We start from the raw sequence: 26,621 nt of genomic DNA on the forward strand, positions 1-26,621 counted from the left end.
GATTATGCATAAGCATTTGAAGGATTGTTATGTTGAGAAGGGATTGACTTGGACTATAGACAATAGGATATATCCAGACTGAGAAGAACTTAATTTTCTCCATTCCTCCATTATTTATTCACATTTCATTGTTTTATAAAGTTTTAAATAAAAAAAAACCTCTACTTTTGTGTCTCTATATCTAATCCAGGAAAATATTGTTGTTTGTTGTTGTTTGTTGTTGTTGTTGTTGTTGTTGTTGTTGTTGTTGTTGTTGTTGTTGTTGTTGTTAATATAAACTTGGAAACAGAGAATGTGGGATCAAATTCTGGTTGTGCATTATCCAAGTCACATTCCTTTCTTGGCTCAGTTTCCTTGTCTATAAAATGAAAGGATTAGAATAAATGATCTGAATATTATGACGATTATGGATCCCCAAATCTTTGAGACAAAAAGTAAAAAGAAAAGGGTAAAAAAAAATTCCAAGATCATTGGACAAAGAGAAACATGCAGAAAAACACACAGAAACAAGATACATAGAGTCAGAGACAGAGACTAATAGGGCAAAAGAGAGAACAAGGTAGAGAGAAGAAAGATCAGGTGTTTTACCCAAAACTTTTTAACTGTGGTTGTGATCCCATATGTGATCAAAATAACTGAATGTGGGAGTCATGAAATTATGATTTATTATCAATTAATGTTTGATTTGCATACATATTTTATATTACCCACGCATGTGGTTGTGTAAAATTTGCTCAGGCAAAGAGATGTCATGAATGGAAGCCCTGCTTTATGTCATATAAGGAATTGTTACTATTTTGTGTTTTAGATAATTGCTAATGAATAATATCTTAACAGATTTAGTCCTTTGTACTTAATTTAGCAAATTCTAAAGTACTTTCTCCATGGAGGGAAAAAAAAGTAACATCTAATTTATTTATTTAAAAAATACATTAAAGCCTACCTTCTTGAAAGGAAAAACAATTAGTAATTTGATCATTTAATTTAGCCTTCAAAGCATCTTCACAATAATTGAACCAAAACAAAAGGGCCCCTCAATTTTTGAAGAAATAAACTTTTCCCCCTAAAATCCATTACTAGCTCCAGTTTGTACATTGGACTCCAGAGCTACTGTAATGCATTCTTAAACCATTAAGCTAAAAGTACTAATATGTGTGTAGAGACAATGATGGTTGTTCACCTGATTCACTTTACCATTATTTCTGCTTTCACTGATGCTATCAAATCATATTCTAAAGTCTTTAGAACATTCTTGATTTAAAACCAAGGAATAGTTGATGAGCTTCAGACAAATACAAAAACAAATCACACCAAACTATTCTTTTCTCTAGTGGTGGGCTTTTATTTTTTGGTCACTGAGGGAAATGTAATAATACTGCAGATAATAAAAGTCTTAGCCACAGTGAGGAGCCCTACCATCACTAGACATAAGGGACTAGCTTTAATATTGCCACTATATATAATTTTAGACCTTTAAGTGCCTGTTTCTGGGCCAAATTCTGCCTGACACTTCTTAATTGGGCACAATCCTATGTTGACCCAGGGGGAATAGAATGTTCTTGGAGTAAACTATTTACCTGTTAATTTTTTTTCAGGACAATGAGGTATCACTTAGTGCCCTTAAAGAGGTAATTTACCATCTGGTTCTTTGAAAGAGTTACTGACTGAGCAGTTTACTGCTGGAAGGTATTTAACACCCCAGTTTCCCTTTACCCTAGAAATAGTTTTCTGTTATAATCAAGATGATTATCTTCCTTTTACTCCCTTTTCTATCTGAATTTCCTTGTCACAGCCAGGGGTCTCATTTATAGGCAACCTGTGTGGAAAGATGGCCATGATGCTCACAGTATGAGTGCACAGGAGCACCATTTATCCTCAAGTGTATTATTGTTTTATTATTATTTTATGTGGTGCATTTTCTCCAGGGAGTTAAAGGGACATCATAAGCTTTAAATGCCCAACGAATAGAATTATGCAACAACAAAAAAAACTAAAAGATGAAAAAAATTCTTATTAATCAGAAACCTGCAGGCTGAATTTGACACTGTTGCTATAAATTTAACATCAGGGGGGTTTGGATGAGGAAGGATATTTCACTAATTATAGAGAAAGCTAAGATAATATATGTATATCTCCCATCATTTCTCCTTTCCCTTACTGAAATTAAGCCCACTGTGTTCAAGTCATCTAGTGCAGTGGTCTCTAAAATGTTGTCAACTGACCACTGAAAGTATGTTTTAATTTAAATTCCATCAAATATGCATGAGGAAAAGCATACGCCTGAATGCCTTATGCTTAAGTCTAAATGCAAAGAATTCTGGCCTTGACTCTCAAGAGATTTTACTACAAGCAGCAGATCTGATACCAAAACAATACTGATTGTAATATTTGGATAGAATAGTCAGATACTGCTAGGAAGAAACTTGATAGAGTGTGACTAGAAGGGGCCGGCAGCATAGATTCTTCCTTCCACCTTTTGATCCCTGTTATTAACATCTTTCTTCATGTAAGAATGTCACAGATGGAGGCTGAAAAGCAAAATTTTTGTGAGTGCTATTTTTGGCTCTAATTCTCCTGAAGAAATCTTAAATTATATTGACTTTATGTGCTTCTTTTAATTGGTGATTTTCCATAGAACTTGACAGAGAATTGGCACTTCAGAATATTGATATCCTTTGCCATTGATTGATTCACTTTGTGAACTTGAGTTTAAAAAATTCCAAGTTCAAATTTTCATTTCTGTTTTTCTCTATGAGAAGTCAGGAGCCATAAAGAGAAAAGATAAGCTGAAAAACAAAAGAATTAGAAATTATAGTGACTGCCATTAATTAGCCACATAGACTGTACAAGTTTCAGTCTCTGTGGATTTGGTTTCTTGACCTAATTCAAAAAAAGGGTCAAAAATAGGTCTGTTCTTATTTTCATTCAAGAAGTGAGAAGGAGGAAGAGAAGGAGAAATCTTTACTAAAAATCAAAAGGTATTATTAAACACTCAAAAAATTAGCTGTCTTGGCCAGCTTGACATGAGATATCATTTCTCAATCCATACCTTTGCACTGGCTGTCCTAAATGCTTGAAATAACTACCTCTTCATGTCTATCTCTTAGAATCCATAGCATACCAACTTATGCAGGAATATTTCCCTAGTCTCCCCAACAGCTAGTATCTCCCCCCTTTATAACTATATTGTATGTATTTTATAGAGGTCTATGTACAGATTGTGATCTACATTTGGATCTAAGCTTCCTGAGGTCGGAAACTGCTTTTTTGTTTTTTCTTTGTACCTCTATTAATTAACTTTGTGTATGTCCTCTGATAAGTGAATGCTTCTGGACTGATTAATTATGTGTCAAGCACTGTACTAGGCACTGATGAAATAAAGATTAAATGAAATAAATCTCCCTCTGTGGAAGAGCATTAGCAACTAAAGGGTAGGGGGGAAAAAAAGGTTTTCTGTAGAAAACAGCACATGAAATGAATTTTCTCACCATTAAACATATCCATTTTTAAGCCTGACATTTTCTTAAATGCTGGTTCATATATTCATATAACACTTAGAAGGAAAAGGGAAGTTGCTTAGGTTAATAAAAAGTCCATAGATTAAAAGTCAGGAAACCTAGGATTTAAGCTGGATTCTGCTACTCTCAAGTAAGATCAAGATCTTAAGTCAATTACTAGTTTTCTTAATTTCCGCTTCCTTTTTGTCAATCACAACTAAAAATCTATAATAGGGTTTTTTAATATCATATTATTATTCCATTTTTCTCTAAGCATTGGCTTGGCTTAGACTCCACAAAGCACCGTTTCCTCCCAAGGATATGTTGAATACCAGAAATCTCACCACTATGAAGAATGATTCGTGTTTAGGAAACTCTATACCTTATCAATTCACTCTTAGTTTGCCTTTCAGCTAAAAAGTGGAGAACTGAACCACCCAAAGCCTTCCCTTATAGGAAGCTCACAAACTTCCTGGTAACTTCATTTTCCATCCCCAGCTCCATGGAACAACATCCCTTAGGGGATGTAAAAACTTTTCTAAATAGTTGACCTGGAATTTGTCAGAGAACTAAATAAATGTATAGAGAATTGACTAAAATTTATAAAAAGGCAAGTCATTCTCCAATTGATAAATGGACAAAGGATGAGAACAGACAATTTTCAGATGAAGAAATTAAAATCATTTCTAGTCATATAAAAATGCTCTAAATCACTGTTGTTCAGATAAATACAAATTAATAGAATTCTGAAGTACCACTACACACCTCTTAAATTGGCTAAAATTACATAAAACAATAATGATAAATTTTGAAGGGAATGTGGGAAAACTGGGACACGAATACATTATTGGTGGAATTGTGAACAAATCCAACCATTCTGGATAGCAACGTGAAACTATGCCCAAAGGGCTATCAAACTTTGCATACCCTTTTGATCCAGCAGTGTCTCTTCCAGATCTGTATCCCAAAGAAACAATAAAAAAAGAAAGGAACTCACATGTGCAAAAATGTTTGTAGCAGCCCTTTTCATAATAGCAAGAAACTAGAAATTGAGTGAATGCCCATAAGTAGGGTAATGGCTGAATAATTTATGGTATATGAATGTTATGTAATATTATTGTTCCATATGAAATAATCAGCAGGATGATTTCAGAAATGCTTAGAGAGATTTACATGAACTGATGCTAAGTGAAATGAGTAGAACCAAGAGAACATTGTACATAGCAACAATAAGATTATTTGATGATTAACTATGATGGACTTGGTTCTTTTCAACAATGAGGTGATTCAGGCCAATTCTAATAGACTTATGATGGAAAGACTTCTGCTCCCAGAAAGAAAACTATCAGGGCTGAATGTGGATCACAACAAAGGTTTTTGACCTTTGTTGTTATTTGCTTGCTTTTTGTTTACTTTCTCATTTTTTTTCCTTTTTGATCTGATTTTTCTTGTGCAGAGTGATGTGTGGAAATATATGTAGAAGAATTGCATATTTAACATATTACTTAACAGATTACTTAACCAACTAGGGGAGGAAATGGAGGGAAGGGAAGAGATTTTAAAAAATTGGACCATAAGTTTTTGCCAGGGTTAATGTTGAAAACTATCTTTGCATATATTTTGAAAATAAAAGCTATTATCCAAAAAAAGAAAAATATCTAATGACATGCATTCAGTATTTAATTGACTATTGTGTTGCCTTTGTGTTTACTATGAAGAATGCTACAGAATTGTGTTTACTATGAAGAATGTTACAGAATTTTCTTTTTATCCTTACATTGCTTACTTTAAAGAAACACTATATTTGCTTGTAAAGGCATTTAAAAATCATCTGTTAGACAAGAAGTTATATATGTTCTGCTTTCACATATAACTTCTCCACAAGTAAATGTTGAATGGATAGCCTTTGTTATGCTCAGATGCTTTGACATATTACTTTCAATATACAAAGGGAGAGAGATGAAATCATTCTTCACCAAAAGATAAATAATGATTCTAAATAAAAAATAGTATTCTTTAGGGAGCACAAACTCAAGGAATTTGGGAAATAAACAGGTTGAAATGGAAGACTTTCATCAACAGGAAATAATGAACTAGTAAGAAAACCTGAAATACAAAAAAAAGATGTTTTTTTTTTTTCATAAAGGAAGTTCAAAATAGATAAGACATTGACATTTTTAATATTACAAAAGTTTTATTATTTTCTTAGTGAGAATAAATATTTTATCCATTGTTGTAGTTTATATCTCTTTTATAATTCAGTAGAGGGATTTCATAATTATGTGTCCATTATTCTGATGATATTGAGTTTCACATAGCAAGGGTAAGGGGAGGAATTAGGCACTTATTAAGTACCTTCTATGTTCCAGGAACTATGCAAAGTGCTTTTAAAATATCTCGTGTGTTCCTCATGATAACTCTGTGAGGCAGACACTATTAATTTTCACATTTTAGAGTTGAGGAAACTGAATACAGAGGTTAAATAACTTACCCAGTGTCATATAGCTAGGAAGTATTTGAAGAAAGACCACAGATCCAGTGCTCTATCCACTTTGTCACTCAACTCCCTCAATGATGATTCTTCAATATGCCCATTCCAAAGTGACAATACTTTAGTCTTTTAGAATCTAAGACTGCATTCTGGTAATGATGACATCAAATAGGATTTTAGTAGAGACTGTGGAAAATTGAACAAAATGAGAAGGAGGACAAAGACAGAGGAATAGAGAGAATACATATGCAAAAAATGTTAATGGCTACCATATTAGGTACTTTAAATAGTTCAATTAGTTTGAATATCTTTTTTTTAAAACAGGGTTGGGAAAAAATTAAGTGAAAGAAGAAGAGGCTGTAATATGAAGATTATTAACATTTCACAGTACTAAGAATGATTCTTGGAAGTATCTAAAATAATCAAGTGCCTGCTAAGTCAAGGAATACTTCTATCTTAAAGAGTTGCTACAGTGAGAAGAATCCTGGATTTGGAGTCAAATGACCTAGGATTAAGTTCAAGCTATTATGGTCAAGTTACCTAATTAATATAGATCTCATTTTCCTCCCCTAATAAGGAAATTTAAATGGATGATTTCTAGTGTCTTATCCAATTCTAAAACCTACTCAAATTGTTGTCTTTGGTTTGTCAATACAGATAAGCTGAACACAGTAATATACAGTTTCTCTCTTTCTAAGTAGGTGACTATTTTGTATGGATAATACATAAAGTATATATGTATATGTGTGTATATATATATACATGCATATATACATATACATATCAAAATGTAGATAACCACATGTCAGGATTTTCATAGAAAACTTTATTATATCTATATGTCTATAGTTATATAGACATATGCCATAAATACTTATATATTTATGTGATATGATTTATACACAACAAAATGTATATATATGTTATAGACATATATGTGAATATGTGTGTATATTTTTTTCTCTTTGAACACATCCAGTTAAACAGAAAACTGAATAAATCATATGGAAGTCCTTTAGACTGAATAGTCATTCATTAGGGCATTCTGATGTATATTGAGCCAAAGTTTTTTCCTTGTATTTTTGATATATTTGTTCTGATTCTACCTGCTCTATTTGATGAGTTAAGCTTGTGTGTTAAAACTCTGACCATTTGAGGAACAGATATTCTGATGCCAGTTTCCCAATTCTAACCTTGCCAAACATTTAGCTCTTGAAGAATGAAAATCCACTTGTACCTTCCATGTTGTTTAATCAGCAAAGTATGGTAAGCAAGGAGACAGAAAGGTTATGTTGACTTACCTAGGGGGTGAATAATGAAAGAATATCAGGTTCATTGTTATGTATTGGATGGATATACCTGTCCAATGGTTGCTTCATTCCATCATAGAAGTGATTCTTCAACATTAGCAAAGCATTTCTGAAGCCATAATCATGATTTAAATGCAGCTAAGAAGTTGTTTTCTGCTAGCCCCAATAGGAATATGACACAACTCAAAAATGTCACCTGGCTCCATGGCCATTTGTCTCCTTCTCCTTCCCTTTTGCTTCCTTGGTTGAGGGAGGTTTAACACATTCTATTTATCTCTTAAAGCCTCAATGTACCCTTTTGATCAATTGTCCTATAATATACCACTCCAATGAGAAATCCAGTTTGTGCTACTTAAATGATGCAAGCATCACATCAAGTCACAAAACATCAAATATACCAGATGCATCCATTGGTGGAAGGAATATATTATATCATGTATTGAACATAATGGAAATGAAATATTATTTAGAAGAAGAAAAGTACAAAAAAAATTTTCTAATTCATATAAAAAAATAGAAGATTACCCATTTTATGAGTTCTTGAAACCAGGGACTAAACATATATTTCTCCTTATTTTTCATAGCAAATAACACAATAATACATGCATATTTAGTTTTATCCAATGCAGACTATATAGACATAATCCTGATCAGATACTATATGAATCAAGAATTATATTAAAAGTAATTATTAAAATGATAAATTCCTATTCAAAAAACAGTATTGATTTCATTGAATTGTGAAAACAGAATTGAGTATTATAAATAATGAAAATTTCTTATGTTTTAGCTGACATTCATTTTCTTTTTTTAATTTCTTTGTTTCTTTTTCTTTTTTTATTAATTTTTATAATTATAACATTTTTTGACAGTACATATGCATAGGTAATTTTTTTTACAACATTATCCCTTGTACTCCCTTCTTTTCCAAATTTTTCCCCTCCTTCCCTCCACCCCCTCCCCTAGATGGCAGGCATTCCATACATATTAAATATCTTATAGTATATCCTAGGTACAATATATATGTGCAGAACCGAATTTTGTTGTTGTTGCAAAGGAAGAATTGGATTCAGAAGGTAATAATAATCTGGGAAGAAAAAAAAATGCTCACAGTTTACACTCATTTCCCAGTGTTTCTTTTCTGGATGTAGCTGATTCTGTCCATCATTGATCAATTGGAATTGGATTAGCTCTTCTCTATGTTGAAGATATCCACTTCCATCAGCATACATCCTCGTACAGTATCATTGTTGAAGTGCATAATGATCTTCTGGTTCTGTTCGTTTCACTCAGCATCAGTTGATGTAAGTCTCTCCAAGCCTCTCTGTATTCATCCTGTTGGTCATTTCTTACAGAACAATAATATTCCATAACATTCATATACCACAATTTATCCAACCATTCTCCAATTGATGGATATCCATTCATCTTCCAGCTTCTAGCCACTACAAAAAGAGCTGCCACAAACATTTTGGCACACACAGGTCCCTTTCCCTTCTTTAGTATTTCCTTGGGATATAAGCCCAGTAGTAGCACTGCTGGATCAAAGGGTATGCACATTTTGATAACTTTTGGGGCATGATTCCAGATTGCTCTCCAGAATGGTTGGATTCTTTCACAACTCCACCAACAATGCATCAGTGTCCCAGTTTTCCCATATCCCCTCCAACATTCATCGTTATTTGTTCCTGTCATCTTAGCCAATCTGACAGGTGTGTAATGATATCTCAGAGTTGACTGACATTCATTTTCAAAGCAAAAGTTAAACATTTTCATTCTAAGAGTTAAGAAAAAAATTTGTTAAGTCATCAGAAAAGTTGAAGTATTGTGACTGAAATAAAGGATTTAGAATTTGTAATGCGTTCCCAGATGAAGTTTATGAAGACAAAAAGAAAGATAAATAAATGTCTATCTTGAAGTCATACTTTTTTATTCATAGCTTGATGATTCTTAGATGATTTTGATGCTATTTAAAACATATTGGTCCTAATTTTCTGCATGGGTGTAATGGTAAAACTTGTGTCACAATACGCCTTCAGGATTGTGTTTTGATTTCTATAAATATAACTACCTTTGTTAATATAATTTAAGGCAGGGAGAGTTTGAGTCATTCTCACTGTAAACTATATCCTTTGGTTTATAGTGATAACTTTAAGGCACCCATTGCTATGGTTTTCTATGTTATTTTTAAAGGCATCATTGAAAAAGTACAAGATTTTATGCAGCTATTGGTTGATGTGCAAGGTACTGTATATACAATAAATATAATATTGATCAGCTGCTATGATTCTTTCCTTAATTAGGAAGAAAATGGAGGATAATAGAAAGCAATTCCTCTTCCTTCCACCAGCACAAAGAGTAGAAAACAGATTTGATCTGGTGAGCAGAGCCAGTCAAAATAGGAAAAACACATCATAAATTATAAAAAGAGGTAGCCCTCACTTCTCCTTGTAACAGTGTTCTCACTACTCATTTTTCCCCAGTTTTCAACCAGATCTATAAGTTCACAGGCAAGAATAGAGTGGTCCAGGGTGTTAATATTGCTAATAAAACTAATATTAGTATAGCTATAATTGCACCATATTGACTTAAATAGATTTTAAAATTAGAGAATGCAGTAGCTAAGAAAAAGTTATAACCATTGTTTAAAAAATAGCAATATGTTAGCTTCAGGGTGATAGATTTGTTGTTGGCCAATACAACTCTCAAATACATCTCTTGGAATTCATTCTAACAAATCCAAAAATGCTTAAAATGTTAAAATTTGCTCTGTATCCAATTCTGATCATAACCATGCAGAAGTCAAAGAATTTTTGCACAGAAGTTTGGGCTAGATAACCTCTAAATTTCCATCAACTTTAAATTCTTTAATACTGATCTGTTATAAGAGCAGGACAATGACTTTTCTTCTTTATTTGATTTCTACATTTTAAATTTGCTAAAACATAATCCACACTATGCTCAAAGGGTTTTAAACTGTGCATCACCTTTGATCCAGAAGTCTCTCTACTGGGTCTGTATCCCAAAGAGATCATAAAAAAGAGTAAAGAACCTACATGTGTAAATATATTTGTAGCAACCCTTTTTGTAGTGGCAAGGAACTGGAAATTGAGTGGATTTTGGGAAATGGCTGAACAAGTTATGGTATATGGATGCAATGGAATATTATTATTCTATAAGAAGTGAAGAGCAGGCTGATTTCAGAAAAAAGCCTGAAAAATTTTACATGAACTGATTCTAAGTGAAGTGAGTAGAACCAAAAGAATATTGTACACAGGAGCAACAAGATTATGTAATAATAAACTATGGTGGACTTGGTCCTTTTTCAATATTGAGGTGATTGCAAGGTAATTCCAATAGACATTCAGAGATAGAACTATGGAGATCTAATGTGAATCAAAGCACAGTGTTTTCACCTTTATTATTATTGTTTGTTCTCTTGGATTTTTTTTTCTTTCTCATGTTTTTGCCCCTTTTGATCTGATTTTTCTTGTGCATCATAACAAATTTGGAAATATGTCAGAAGAATTGTACATGTTTAACCTCTATTAGATTACTTGGTTCTAGGAGAAGGAGGAAGAGGAGAGGGAGGAAGGTTTGGAACACAAGATTTTGCAAGGATAAATGTTGAAAACTATCTTTGCATGTATTTTGAAAAATAAAAAACTATTAGTATAAAAAGATACAATCCACTTAAACATTATTTACTGTTAAACTTTTTTACTATAATAGCAATAGAATCAGATATGGTTTAATATTGTTCATACTAATATTAGAAACAAAATGGACCTTTGAGATCATGTAAGCCAAGTCTTCCATTTTAAAGATGAAGAAAATAAATTGCTTAAGAAAGTCAAATTGTTAGTAAATAGCAGAAAAAAAGGCATAGAATCCATCATTTCTTACTTCTAGAACAATATCACTTTTGATGTTCATTAATTTCTGTCATGTATAACTCTTAATATTCCCATTTGGGGTCTTTCTTGGCAAAGGTATTGAAGTGGTTTCCCATTCCAACTCATTTTACAGAGAAGGAAACTGAGGCAAGCAAGTGTAAAGGCCTTCCGCAGGGTCACACAGCTAATCAGTTTCTGAGGTGATAGTTGAACTTGGGCAGATGAGTCTTCCTGACTTCCAACCCAGTGCTCTATAGACTACACCATTTAGTTCTCTCAATGTCTCTATACCATTTTTAAAAGCCTCCAAAATTTGTCATACTAAAATTCCTTAGTATTAAAATAAAAATTTAATATCAAATTTAACCGAAAGCCAACTTAGTTCATCACAGTACCTTTGTTAAAGATTGTTAGATTCTGTTTTCTAAGGTTCAAAGTGTTTTATTTTACTTTTGTGGGAGAGAACAGGTCACAGCTTCTAAAAGTAATATATCTTCTTTGTAGAAAACTTCATAGTACATTTTCCAAACATGTTTTCACAAATATTTTACCAGTGGAAGTTAAATGTGGCATTTATATCCTATACCCTAGCATTTCAAAGTAGCAGTCTTTATTTCAGAGGAATATATATCTATATTAAAAATATTCAACTTAATATATCCATAACAATCTGTAATAAGAGTGCAATGTATTTGAAATATCAGCTCTTCTGAAATGAAAATAATCACAGTTTAAATTAAACCAACCATTTTCGAGCAATAAATTTTGATTTTCCAAAGGCTATATAAACATTATGTTCCCTAAATGCTAAATTTATGTGCCTTAAATATCAAATAAAAACAAAATCATTCATTTAAAAAATCACAGAGAAAAGAATTAAATGTAGGGAAAAGAAACATTTAAAATAGTGATAGTGAATAAAATGTTAAATAACTTAGCAACTAAACATAGTTCAATATGCCTACAGATTAAAAAGCTTGTCATTTATTTCCCCCAATAACCTGGAGTCATGATTGAAGTTTTCATTTCCATTATATTGTGGGCAGTATTCTATTTCTTCAAGCAGGAAAATGAGCCCATACATCAGAGAGCAAATTAAAATTTAAGGAAAAAATGGCCCCCATAGTATACTCTGGTGAAAGCTAAGGAAGGGGAAAAAATATTAGGAAACGTAAATCAGCATGCCTTGTTAGTCAGATCTCAACTACTGCTAAAAGATGCTACCTGAGGGAAATGAGCCCTTTGTGCACTTAGTTATGGTCCCTTCCTATTGTTTTCCAGCACATTATTTACAGGGAAAGAAAAAAACTCAATGTTCTCCAACTCTAAACTGGGTCCCCAATCCCAGACTTGTACTAATTTTTTAATAAACATCTATTCAATTAACCAAACTTGTTTCCATACTGTTAAAGGCCTCTCTAAGACAGATTTCTTGAATTTTTTTGTTATTAAATAGTAAAGTATTTTCCCAGGTTAATAAATAGGATGCTATACCATATGGGGTTGCTTTTAATGTCACATGGCATCACAGAATGTCATTCTCAGCTAAATTTCAGATTTATAGGATTTGATTTTTGCTAGATAAAAGTATTTATAGAGGAAAATGCTGAAGAAAGTGATCTCAAATAAAAATAATTATATCTAGCTCCTAGTATAATGCTCATATTCATATAAGAGCTGCTGAAGTTCATTTTTCACTTGACTGTAAGGATATGACATTCTTCCTAAGTGTAAAATTATTTTAGGTTGGATTTCAAGGAAAACAAGGACATTAGATCAAGCTGGGCCTAAACTTGTGTGTCTGTGCCTGCATTATCATTGTATGTTACAGTGAAACAGAATTTTTCTTCAGTAATCTATGGACTGCATAAAAAGCTTGTACAAAGAGGTCATATACCTCACTGTGGCTCTGAATAAAAAATTCATATCTACATGCTTTTTTCTGTAGCAGCAAATATGCAGTCATATTCAGATCTTAAACAGTGTCTTTTTATCTTGTTCTCTGTGTTTTCTTATCTTTATCTTCCTTTATCAACAAGAAAATTCTAACATACTGGAATGGATCTAATGCAGTCATATTTCAATATAATACATCAAATAGTTTAAGGTGTCAAAGAAGAAGTTATATTTGCTATAAAGTATGCAGAAGAATTATGAGAATTTAGTTTAAATATTGGTGATATAAATTTTGTTACCAAAACTTTAGCCCTTGTTGAAGGACAACATAAGATGGCTGAAAAATATGAAAATGTCAAATGCTTCAATAAGAACATCCATAATTTTCTAATATTCTCTAACATAAGTAAATAATAAATTATCATTTTGTTCACTTTGTAGAAATTAAGTATATGGGAAAGTATATACACTCCAATATTCTAGAGAATTTGTGATTTTCCTGATTCAGATATTCTCTTCAATGATACATATTGCAATATAACAGCATACCTACTTAACCTATGTAATGCTTACCTGTGTCCTTCTATAATCTTGCCACATGGGTCCACTCAGTAAATGAAAAGCCTTCCTCAAATTATCTTACCATGGTGAGGACAGGGTTATCATAAGATCTTTGGATCATAGTTCTAGAGTTAGAAAGAATCTTGATGGCCATTTTGTCCAACTTGCTAATCTTACAGCTGATTAAACTAAGACCAGAGATGTTAAATGTCTTCCCCAAGATTACATGCTCTCTGACTCTAGAGATAATGTTCTTTCCCTTATACTATGTTGCCTCTAAATATAAATAAATAATTCATAATTATTTAATATCCATAGGAATGTGACATTAATAATAATAAATATATAGTATCAATTATATTTCTAATTCCTATTGTTTTTTCTTGGAATTTGTCCACAAAGAAAATTTATTTCCTTTAATAAGTGCTTTGATTCTATTATAATATCAACTTTTTGAAGACAGGTTTACCAACTGCCCTTTTTTTTCCTTTTTTTAAGAATGATCAGGAGAAGAAAGTCCCTTTATGCACTAAATTATTTATAGCAATACTTTTTTAATATCTAAGAAATGGAAATGGCATAGATGTCCATCAATCAGGGATGATTGAATAAATTTTGATTCCTGAATATGAATATAATGTATTATTACTATGTTATAATAAATGATATGTGAGGAAAACAGAGAAGCTTAGAAGGCCAACATGAACTGATGAAAATTAAATAAGGAAAACCAAGAAAATAACATAATGATAATAACAATGTGAGTGGAAAAAACAACCATACAAAAAAATCAAGAATGTATGTAGAATGATGATAAAAATAATTAACTTGATTGAAATTATATGGGAGAACATTCTCATGTATTGGGCTTGAGAAAACTTAGAAACATTGCATATTTCACATATTTTTGGAAGATTTCAGTGTAATTTATTGGTTATGATTTTCTCTTCTTTTTTTTTTTTATTTTGTGTTACAAGGAATGCCTTTCTGGGAGGGGGCCTGGGAAGGATACAGGTGTAAATAATGATGATGTAAAAAAACAAAAGATATCAATAGAAACATAAAAAGCACAATCTGGGTTCATTTATTCATTCATTGAATTCATTCAGCTGCACTTGTTAACCAACTACTATATATCAGAAATATATCAAGCACTGGAGATATCAAGACAAAAATAAAGTTTTCCCTGTCCTCAAATGGCTTTCATTCAATTAGAATATACCATACTCAGAAACTAGTAATATAGGAAATAGATACAATAAATACAAAGTGATTCCAGGTTGAATCAGGAAATGTCTATTGAAAGAAGTAGCAAAATTTGAATGAGTCTTGAAGAGAAGAAAAGATAAGCAAAGAAAGAGGTGAAAAAGAAGAGCATTCTGGGTATGAGGAACAAACCAGACAATGGTCAGCTTGGAGAGATGGAGTGTCATGTATAAAGTATAACAAATAGATCAGTTTAGCTTGAGTATTAAGTTATAATGGGGAATAATGTATAATCTTTTAAAATTCAATTTTAATTTGTTTTCATATCTATATTTTCTCTCTCTCATCTTTTCTTACACAATCATAATGATAAATTAAGAAAATCCAAACCCATTATAAACATGCATAGTCAAGCAAAATACTTTTTCACACAATGGCCGCGTCAAAAAAAGCCTCACTCTTCACTTTGGGTGATCACCTCTATATCTGGAGGCTTTATCATGAATCCTCTGGAATTATGATTAGACATTGTGTTGCTCAGAATATCTAAATCTTCTAAAGCTGTTTGTCTTTATAATATTATTGTTATATAAATTGTTATCCCAGCTTTGCTCATTACATTCTGTATCAGTTCATACAAGTTTTCCCAGGTTTCTCTGAAACTATTGTGTTCCTCATTTCTACGTTCATATGCGATTGCTTATTAAACCATTAGCCAATTGATGGACACCCCACCCCTAGTTAATATTCTTTTTCACCACAAAAAAAAAAGCTCTAATAAATACTTTTATACATGTGGGTCATTTACCTTTATTTTATCATTGTGAGCTATAAATCCAGTTGCAGTTTTGCTGGGTCAAAGAGTATACAAAGTTTTATAGCTTTGGGGGAATATTTCCAAACTGCTTTTCAGAATGACTGAACTAGTTCACAGTTATACCAACAGTTAATTAATATTCCTTTTCCTGCATTGCAATCTGATATTTGTCAGTTTTCTTTTTATCATCTTTGTCAATATAATGAACATGAGTGATATGTCAGAGGTTTGGATTTTTAAATTTACATTTCTCTATTAGTGATTTAGAATATTTTTTTCCATTGGATTATTGATAGCTTGGATTTCTTTCTCTGAAAATATCTATATCACTTGATTATTTATCAGTTGAGCAGTGACTCTTAATTGTGATGGGTTTAAATGTCAAGTAGTGGGATTTGTGTTTCATTATAGAGATGATAGGGAACCCTTGGAGTTTAGTGAGTAAGTTATGACATGGTCTGTTTTATTAGTCCAAGTAAGTTGATATGCAGACTTAAATTAAGGTGTTTGTAGTGTGAGTAGAGAAAGGAGAATAGTTGCATGAGATCTGAGGAGGCAGAATTGGCAAGATTTCTAAGTTTTTTATAATTGGTGATTGAGAGTGAAGAATTGAAGAAAACTAATAGGTTGTGAAAATACTTGTTTGGAAGAATGGCAGTGATTTTGAAAGAAATAGGACATTTAAGTGGAGAAAATTGGGGATTTCATGGGAAATAGAATGAGTTTTGGTTTGGGTGTGTAGATTTTAAGAATCTATGGAAAAATCACTATAAAATATTCAACAGGCAGTTGCTAATGTGGGACTGATTCTCAACAATCATAGGTCTGAATATAGGACTTGGAATTCATCTGCAAAGAGAAATTGTTCACACTATATATTTGAAGAATTAGATAAAGATTGAAATGAAAATAATGTTAGAATAGAATAAAAGGAATGGGATGATGAATAGACTAGAAAATGTGATAGAAGTATTACCTAATAATTAACAAATACTATAGGACACCACATCAGAAATACTCCATTACTCACTTTTTTATCACTATCATAACCTGGGAAATTCAGGGTCAAGTTAAAGTTATCAAGAGTAAGTTCTCCCTGACTTGTCCTTCCTGCATATAAGAGTGCCAATTCCTCTTAGCATGATTTAGGGCACTCCCTTATTTTTTTTCTTAAATATCTAGGGCTTTCCCCCATGAATGTTATTCCTTTTCTCAAACCACTTTCTCAGATTCACAAGTATCCACAACAACTACATGAATTATGTCTGGATCCTGGAAAACACTCAAGTGGTTCTTGGGCTTTTACAAGTGTGTCCATTCAGAAAAATTCAGAATAGATCAAGAAAATGATGTTCTTCAGACAATTCTCAGATGATGAAATTGAAACTATATCCACTCATATGAAAGAGTGTTCCAAATCACTACTGATCAGAGAAATGCAAATTAAGACAACTCTGAGATATCACTACACACCTGTCAGATTGGCTAAAATGACAGGAACAAATAACGATGAATGTTGGAGGGGATGTGGGAAAACTGGGACATTGATACATTGTTGGTGGAGTTGTGAAAGAATCCAACCATTCTGGAGAGCAATCTGGAATTATGCCCAAAATATTATCAAACTGTGCATACCCTTTGATCCAGCAGTGCTACTCCTGGGCTTATATTCCAAAGAAATACTAAAGAAGGGAAAGGGACCTGTATGTGCCAAAATGTTTGTGGCAGCTCTTTTTGTTGTAGCTAGAAACTGGAAGATGAATGGATGTCCATCAGTTGGAGAATGGTTGGGTAAATTATGGTATATGAAGGTTATGGAATATTATTGCTCTGTAAGAAATGACCAGCAGGACGAATATAGAAGTTTGGAGAGACTTACATGAACTGATGCTGAATGAAATGAGAAAAACCAGAAGATCTCTGTACACTTCAATGTTGTATGAAGATGTATTCTGATGGAAGTGGATATCTTCAACATAAAGAAGATCCAACTCACTTCCAGTTGATCAGTGATGGACAGAAACAACTACACCCAGAGAAGGAACACTGGGAAGTGAATGTAAATTGTTAGCCCTACTGTCTATCTACCCAGGTTACTTACAGCTTCAGAATCTAATACTTAATGTGCAACAAGAAAATGGTATTTACACACATATATTGTATCTAGGTTATACTGTAGCACATGTAAAATATATGGGATTATTTGTCATCTAGGGGAGGGAGTAGAGGGAGAGAGGGGAAAATTTGGAAAAATGAATACAAGGGATAATGTTATAAAAAATATTCATGCATATATATTGTCAAAAAAATTTATAATTATAAAATTAAAAAAAAGAACATGATGTTCTTGAGGATTAAAGAAAGACTTTCATCACATGATAATCAAACTCCCAAAGGCAGAGATAGATTTTGGAAGTGAACACCTGGTAAAGGACAGATTGCTTCTATCAATGGCAATAAGATACTGTTTACCATGTAAATCTAATTTTTAAAAGTACTTTCTATTTTAAAGGAAAAAGTCAACTATATTATAAATTCATGAATTTGATACCACAAACTCTACATTCTTCTCTAATCAATTCAAATCTGAATTATTGTGTTCTATTCTGAGTACCATATTTTAGGAAGAAGATATGACAGTGAATAGTGACCCTTTATTAAAGCCAGGAATACCTGATTCAAGTTCTGTTTCTGATATATACTGGCTTTGACCCTAGGTAAATCAATTAATCACCCAGGTAACTTTCCAAAATTAATAAACTGAAAAGAAGCTGCTGACCTGTATTAATATAGAGACTTTTCAATCTAAATTCCCTATACTAATGAAATCACAGGTTGAGACCTTATCTTATCCATAAGAGGTTAAGCAATTGAGATGGTTAGCTTAGAAACCAGAAAATTTAGAAAGAAACATAAAGGCTCTTTTCAAGTATTTGAAGAGCTGTCATGGAGAAGAAGGATTACATTTATTCTACTTGACTCTGTAGGGCGTAATTAATAGAAGTTACAAAAGAGCAAATTTCCTAAGCATTAGAGTCATCCAAGAGAAAAATGATCTAATCTTGGGGACTTAGATTAATGCTTACTTGAGGTTTGCAAACAGATATTGGATACAAAATTTCAAGTATGTTCTATATAACAGATTTTTGTGCAGCTATAGATTGGACCAGATGACCTTTGAGATCACATTTAACCCTGAGGCTCTCTAATGACAGGCAGTGATGTCAGAATATGACCTTGCCATGCCAAAATATCAAAAAAGAAAAATAATCAGTTGGTCATGCAAACATCTTCTCTTACAAAAGAATTCTTCTGAAAACACATTTAGATATGCACGTTCACTATGAAAGAAGTCTATTCACATAAACTTGCAGCAAAAGGTGCCGAATGTGCCCTAAGAAGAACAAGTCATATATATCTTACTAATGAAGTTTTTACTATATTACTAAATCTGTGGTCAAAGTCATCATGTCAAAATTATGTTCTCAGGAAGGCTCCAACTTACAAAAAGGGCATAATTTGGTCCTTGTGAATTTGGATCACATTTCTATCAATAAAGGAAATATAATTTCCATCAATTTTCCACAGTAGATGATAGATTCAAAATCCAGCACATACAGACCTATTTAACCAATAGGTTAAATTCTGCTAGTTTTAAATTTAATTACATTAAAATCTGCTAGTATTATTTTTTTTCAATTCTGCTAGTATTTTCATAGTAATTAACTTTTTCTAATATTGTTTTGTATTAAAAATGTATTTCAAGTTATTATTTGGGAGCCTAAGAGCACATGCATGCCCTTGAGAAGATGGTGACAGCTTCTTCCATTATTATATTGAAGGCAGTATAATGGGATTTGGCTTCCTTATGAAAAGGAACCATAAATTTCTAATTGGCATAGTAAATTCTCTGCATAGATCATAGAGAAGACCAGATCCCTGTTCATTTGGTGAATATATAATATTGCCAAAGTGGATGCTTTTTTCCATCTTTGCAAAAAGTTTTCAAAAACCATTCTCACCCCTTCCTACCTATTCTCTTAAATTGCCCACTTGGTTCCTAAAATGTATATTAGCCAATCCCCCGTTGAGCCATGTCACTCATTCCTGTCCTTTCTTTTACTACTACTTTACATGAATGAGCGAATTAAAATGAATGTATGAACTAAATTGTCAGTAGGCAGCTTGCAAATATAACTCTTCTGATGTGAGAAAAATCCAATTAACAATCCCCTGAGCCACCCATCTATGTGATTACAACTTCCTTTCAGCTGACATAATACTGATTCAACATATATGCTGTTGAACAGATCTTCCTGCCTCTCTCTTCCTTCTCCCTTCTTCTTAGTTAGTGTTTAAGTATCTACCATCAGCAAATATACTCAGAACTGCTCTATATTTCCCTAATACTGAGTCAAAGAAAATTGGAGAATGGAGATAGCAAAATATATTTAATTTTTCATGAAGTCCACTATCTAGTTTCCTTTATACTCATTCTGGTTTCTGCATTTTTTTAGGATGTGGGCTTAGCATATTGTCATGGTTGCCTGAATTTGCTTATTAATGGAAAGTAAAATTCAATTCAATTAAAAAGATAATGTTTTCCTAAGCAATCAGCTTTCATTTGTAACATAAAATGGAAGACTCTTTATTATTACAGTCATTTGTAGGATGTTAAATGATAATAGTACTAAGATTTAACTGGACACTTTACAGAATTTTTTTTAAAAAGAAACCCTTTACTCAGTGAATTTAGGAAAAGAATATTATATAGTGGAATAAAGAATATTCAAAGACATTGGTAGAAAGGGCATTAAAAAGTCCAAGAAAACAGAGTAAATATTGAAGATGTGGAGTCAGAATACCTGGATTTTTATCCAGGACAAAAATATTTCTGATACACAAGTAACCTGTATCATGGTCATTCTAGTCATTTCATTTTTCTTAATGAAGAAGTTTTTATAGTATTTATACACATAATTCTTAGAACAAATAAAATCTGGGTTTAAGTCCTGTACTGAGGCTGATTAGCTCTGTGACTCTAGTCAAAGTCTTTCACTTCCCTTAGATTAAGATCTTATCTTTCATATACCTCATAAAAAGGGAATAATGAAAGTACATTCTATAAAAGGTTTTCCTAAAGACTGAATTAGAAAAAAAAAGTATTCAGAGTGCCTTACAAACCTCATAGCACTATATGTCAGCGCATATTTTAAAACTACACCCTACAGTCAAACTGATTAAGTTGAGCATTTATTGCAATAGTCTTAGAACCAAGTAAGTCATGGAAGTTTGCTTATTTCACATTTACAGCCCCAGTCTCATTGTGTGATGAGGACCAAAAGACAATGTCTAAATATTTTAATTTGTCTCATCGTTTATTGAGAATAATAATGATAGCAAAAATTTATGTGGTGCATAATTTAATTCTAGGCACTGTGCTAAGTGCTTAATAAATATTATTTCATATAATTCCCACAACAACCCTAGACAGTAAGTAATATTATGATCTTCTTTTTACAGATAAAGAAACTGAAGTGAAGTGATTTCAACATGGTCACATAGCCAGAAACTATATGACTGGATTTAAGTATTCTGACTCCAGTCTCAGAAACTTATTCACTAAACCACCAACTTCTCCCATGTGAATACTAACTAGTAGTTATGAGCTAACTTACATCAATTGCTCAATAAGGAAATAGGTTTTTTAATTTGGATTCTGTTTTTGCTTTTTTACATATGGTAGCTTTTATTATCAAGAATACTATGTTAGGATATGAGATCTGAATTCACACCTTGATGCTGCCATTACTCTTATTACCTTGAGTAAATCATTCTAATTCATCATTTTTTTTCTTCTGTAAAAAAAAAATGGGTTGTATATGATAATTTCTAAGTTCCATCTCTAACTTTCTATGAATCTATGATTCTAAATGTTATAAGCAATTATCATTTTAAATAGAGTAGATTAAAATCAAAATGTATTCATTTCTATAGTTTCTGCTCTGGATAAAATTTCACTGAAGACCAAAAATGCAGACTTACCCTTCAAAAAGTTGGAGTAGCTGCCACACTGTGTGTGATATATGTTCACATATATCATGATACCCATTAGTAATGTTTTAAATTTAATCAAAATAAGTAAGCTCCTTTGAGTACTATCATAAAGAAGTAGGCAGGCAAAGAAATTGGAAATATCCAACATTTCATTTTTTAATAAACATTTATAAAGTGTCAAGACACTACCACCTACATAATTCTCTGTAATGTGGCAAGGAAAAGTGAGAAGATAAATAAAAAGCTCTTTAGAGGAAAACTGCTTAAGACATTCAAATAGCTATTGAATGAAGGAAGTGAGACCTTTATTTCACTTTTTAATATTGTTCTATTTTTTCCATAATTATTTTAAATATTGACTGATTTTTGCCTTAAGCTGACATGGGACTCAAAATTCCCTGGGTTTTCCTTAATAGGATATCTCTATATATAGGAAAAAGTACAGGTTATTGGTACTTTCTTGTAGCAGAAAAATTAATCCAGAAATATTAACTCAATGGAAAACCAACTATATTCCACTTTGCTTTAGCAGTGTGGTTCTTAAATTATAGACTTTGCATTGAATTGCTTAATTCAAGGACATTTCTGACTCCCTGGTTCTCTTTTCATAATCTGCTCTCTTCTGCACCCCAATATTCCACATTAGTCACTATCACAGGACAAAGATACCCCAAAATAACATTGAAATTGTTTTGCAAAGCCCACATCTCAACATTATGGAATTCAAGGTGAATGTGAATAATTCCTGAAGCTCTAATCTCATTGTGATATCAATCTTACATGCATTCACATTTTCTGCTGTTCATTAAATTATTAGTGTAAGTGAGTATTATTCTGTTAAATCAATGGAAAAACAATTAAAAGGTATCGTGGTACTTCTGAATTTTGACTTTGGGGCTAATCTGTTAGATTAAAACAAAAATGTCAATAAATTTTATAAATTTCTGCATTGAAATCTCATGGAATTAAATGATTGAAATTTACATGCCACAGAATCACTGGATATTGGGATACAACAAATTAATATTCTATTGGCAAATGAATGAGTTATTTGTTCATGGGCAATAACTGCAGTTGTTTCAGAAAATTAATGTGTTTAATTCTTTATTGGATCACTCAGTCCTGAAGTCAAATTCAAAAAAGACAATATTTTGTAATAATAGTTCTTGAAGTAAAATTTCTGTTCTTTGGGACAGATAATATTTCTATTTAAAAAATTTGTGTTGTAAACTCATTTCAGCACTTACAAGGTATGTATATATAGTATGTATATAAAGATGTTTCTTATACCAGGAAGAAAAGTTAGATTGAAAACAAACAAAAAATGAATAGACTATAAGCTCCAGAGAAGCAAGGAAATTGTTTTATCTAAACTATGTATCTTTCCTGATACATAGCATAATGCTCTGCACATGGTAGACTTTAATGTATGTATAACAGAATTGAAAATAAATAACTATTTTGGTTCTCAGATTCATTATCTCCCTTTTGAAAAATTACCTTGAAATTGATATCAGCCTTTAATAACAAGCTGTCTAATGATGCATTCTTCCAATTCAGGGAAACTATACCAAGTGTGAGAGGCAAAAAAAATAGTTTTCATGTCTTTTATTTTGTCCCTTTTCTTTTATACTTCTTTTTTGGTTTTGTATTTGTTTCATTTTTGTTTATTTGAAAAAAACACCATTCTATTGTGATAGATTGACAATTCAGGCCTCATGCTGTATTGGAATCCTTGTAATATCAACAGAACTAAATATTGTCAGCGCAATGGGTTGGCCCCTAAGGAGGATTTCTAGTAAAACGCTGAGAAAAGTTGCCAAAACAAAATAATATTTATCACTTTATCACTTATAGACACAATGAATCAGTGGTGAATAAATCACACCATCCTTAAAGTATTAAAAATCTTATTTTTATTCATTCTATAATTAAAAATAAACCTAAATGTATTGCTATTAAAGCATGATATTACTCCTGGGAGTAATAATGTTTAAATCAATGTATAGGCAAAGCTTTTATTTATAAGCCTAAAGATTTCTAAGACATTGTATTATATTACAAGATTATTTTTAAATATCAGGTCTATTTTAATTTTATTCAACGTTTAAGTGCCATACTACTTGCACATTTCCAAAACCTATATGTTCATATGAGTATTCCATATAATCTGAAAGCCAAAATTCATCCATCGATCCATCCGTTTATCCTAGAAGAAATATTTATTAAGACATACCTACTGCCATCCTTACAATTCAAGAGTTAATACATATTTTTTAAATTATAGAACAAAATGTTTCTCTCGAACTTCTTCTAAGTCATATATAAATCCTCCAAACTTATGGCATTTTTATAAACATTTTTGGAATGGGCAGGTTTTTTATTCTTTTTATTAAACTACATGTTTTGACAAATATCTGAACTTTAAGGAGCGTGTAAAATAATTCTTTCAGATTAAAAAAAAGAGGCACAACTTAGGTCTTTGTAAGATAAAAATTTCTTCATCATGTCAGCACATTACAATATTGCCTTTTGTGACAATCTCTTTATTTCAGCATATCTCCTATTTATCATTATATATGATATATCCTAGAATTCATTTGATAATCCCTAAAATGGCTGCAAGACTATATTGACCAAAAATAAATCATGTGTGATTAGTAGAATTTGTTGGTGCAGTCTGGCCTAAGGAGTATGCCATCAGGCACAGATCAGTGAGAAATGCATTTGTTGTGTGATGCATTTCTTTTTTGTATTGTTGATTAATTCACAGACTAGGAAAGGGAATATAGACCAAGGTGAACACTAATATGGTTCAGGGGAGAAAAATTGAAAATTCATGTTTATACTTTCTAGAACAGTGCTATCTGAGGAAATGAAAATTCAAAGAGATTAACACAGACAAGATGATTTATGAGCTCTTTTTAATTAAAGTGACAGGAACAAAGGAAATTTAATAATTTTCCTTATTTTCTTTAATAGATGACATTTATATAAGGTTTACAAAGTATTTCATGCATGTATAAATGTATTCGAAACTATATTCAGGGGAAGTTAGGCGGTGCCTAACAGAGCACCAGCTCTGAAGTCCAGAGGAATGGAGTTCAAATTTGGACTAAGACACTTGACACTTCCTAGCTGTGTGACACTGGACAAATCACTTAACCCCAATTGTCTCAGCAAAAAAAAAAAAGAAAAGAAAAAGAAAAGAAAGACACTGTGTACATATGTATATATCTATCCAAATAATGAAAGATATCTAAATAGGTAATTTTGCAAATATGTATGTATCTGTGCACATAAGTGTATATATATATATATATATATATATATATATATATATATATATAATCTATACCTCTTTTTGTCTTTATAAATATATATATGTGTGTGTATGTATAATATCATATATATATATATATATATATATATATATATAAAATGTTCTGTGTGTGTATTCATTTCATTCTCATAAACACCTGCTGAGATAGACGCTATTAAAAAATCCATTTCAAAACTGAGAAAACCTGAGAAATTTAATGACATGCTGACATTTGATTCATTGTTGTCCTTTGTATTCAAAGACCAAAGTGGCATTCCTATGTTGATGTCAAGGTAGAGTGTGCCTGATGCAGCTGATTAGACCAGTGAGAGCTAGGAAACCTCTATCACAGGTCAGACACAAATAGTCCATATAAATATTGGGAGAGATGCCTCTAAATTTGCACATCTCACATTTCTTTTGAGTTATTATAGTTCTACTTTGCTCATAGAGCACAGTACCTTCTTTGATGTGCATATGCCATTCCAAGCAGTCCTTTGCCAGCATCCCCTATATTTCACAATCAATGCCAAAGTTTTTCAGAATTTGAGAATGCCCTTTTATCAATTACATAGCTACTAAATGTCAGAGGCAGAATTTGGACCAAAGTCTTTTCGGATTCCAATCAAATACTCTTACCTTTCTTACATGGTAAAATACCTTCAGAGGATAATAACCAAATATAGGTTTTATTGTTTATTACATGTATCATATTATAGGAAGACTTAAAAACATCTGTCCTCAAATGCTAAAATGAATTTATTTCATTAATTTTGATGTTCCTTCCAGCAATGCAGATACCAATTTATTGATTTTTGCCTATGCATCTCTGCTCCATGTTCTCCCCTATAATTACTCAATGGAATCATCTATTCTACAGCTTTCATCACTTACCATATAATCCACTCTCCAGCTTTTATGTTTATGTATTTTTGACAAGATGGTCTCCAAGATCCCTTCGAAACATAAAACTGTCCTAAGTTTAAGTAAAGAATTCTCTAAGTTCCTCATGACATTCTCTTCTTGTTTCCTTTGAAACTTTTTTTTGTTAAATGTCTTTGCCTGCTCATACTCAGCATGTATTTCTTCATTGCATTTTATGTTTACATTTGAACTCTTTCAAGACAATTATCATCCATATGTCATAGCTATATAGTAACACCAAAGAGAATATTGGTATTGAAAAGACTGCCGTTTTCATTTAAAAGAATACTGAGGTCAGTAAAAAAAAAGTTTTTCAACCTCCTGAAGGTTATCTATATTGTTCTCCTACTGCATTAACCTGAGCCTATTTATGGTCCATGAAGAATGTCCTGTCCCAGAACTATATGCTAATATGCAAGCTTAATAAGTTATGTAGCCATCTACCTTCCATAACCTGAGCAACAGATATTCTTCCTCTTCTTGTTCATTTGGTTTTTTCCCCCTGTGTGAACATTTATATCAAACTCTTTTGAGCAGTTATGAAATTTCCAGTAGGCTTTCCAATGTTTCAAAGCTTGATGAATCAATCATGATGTCAATCACAAATAGAAGCTTCTGAAGGATTTCACCATGCATAAGGATTA

Source organism: Sminthopsis crassicaudata, chromosome 4, assembly GCF_048593235.1.
Source record: "Sminthopsis crassicaudata isolate SCR6 chromosome 4, ASM4859323v1, whole genome shotgun sequence".
Lineage (NCBI taxonomy): Eukaryota > Metazoa > Chordata > Mammalia > Dasyuromorphia > Dasyuridae > Sminthopsis > Sminthopsis crassicaudata.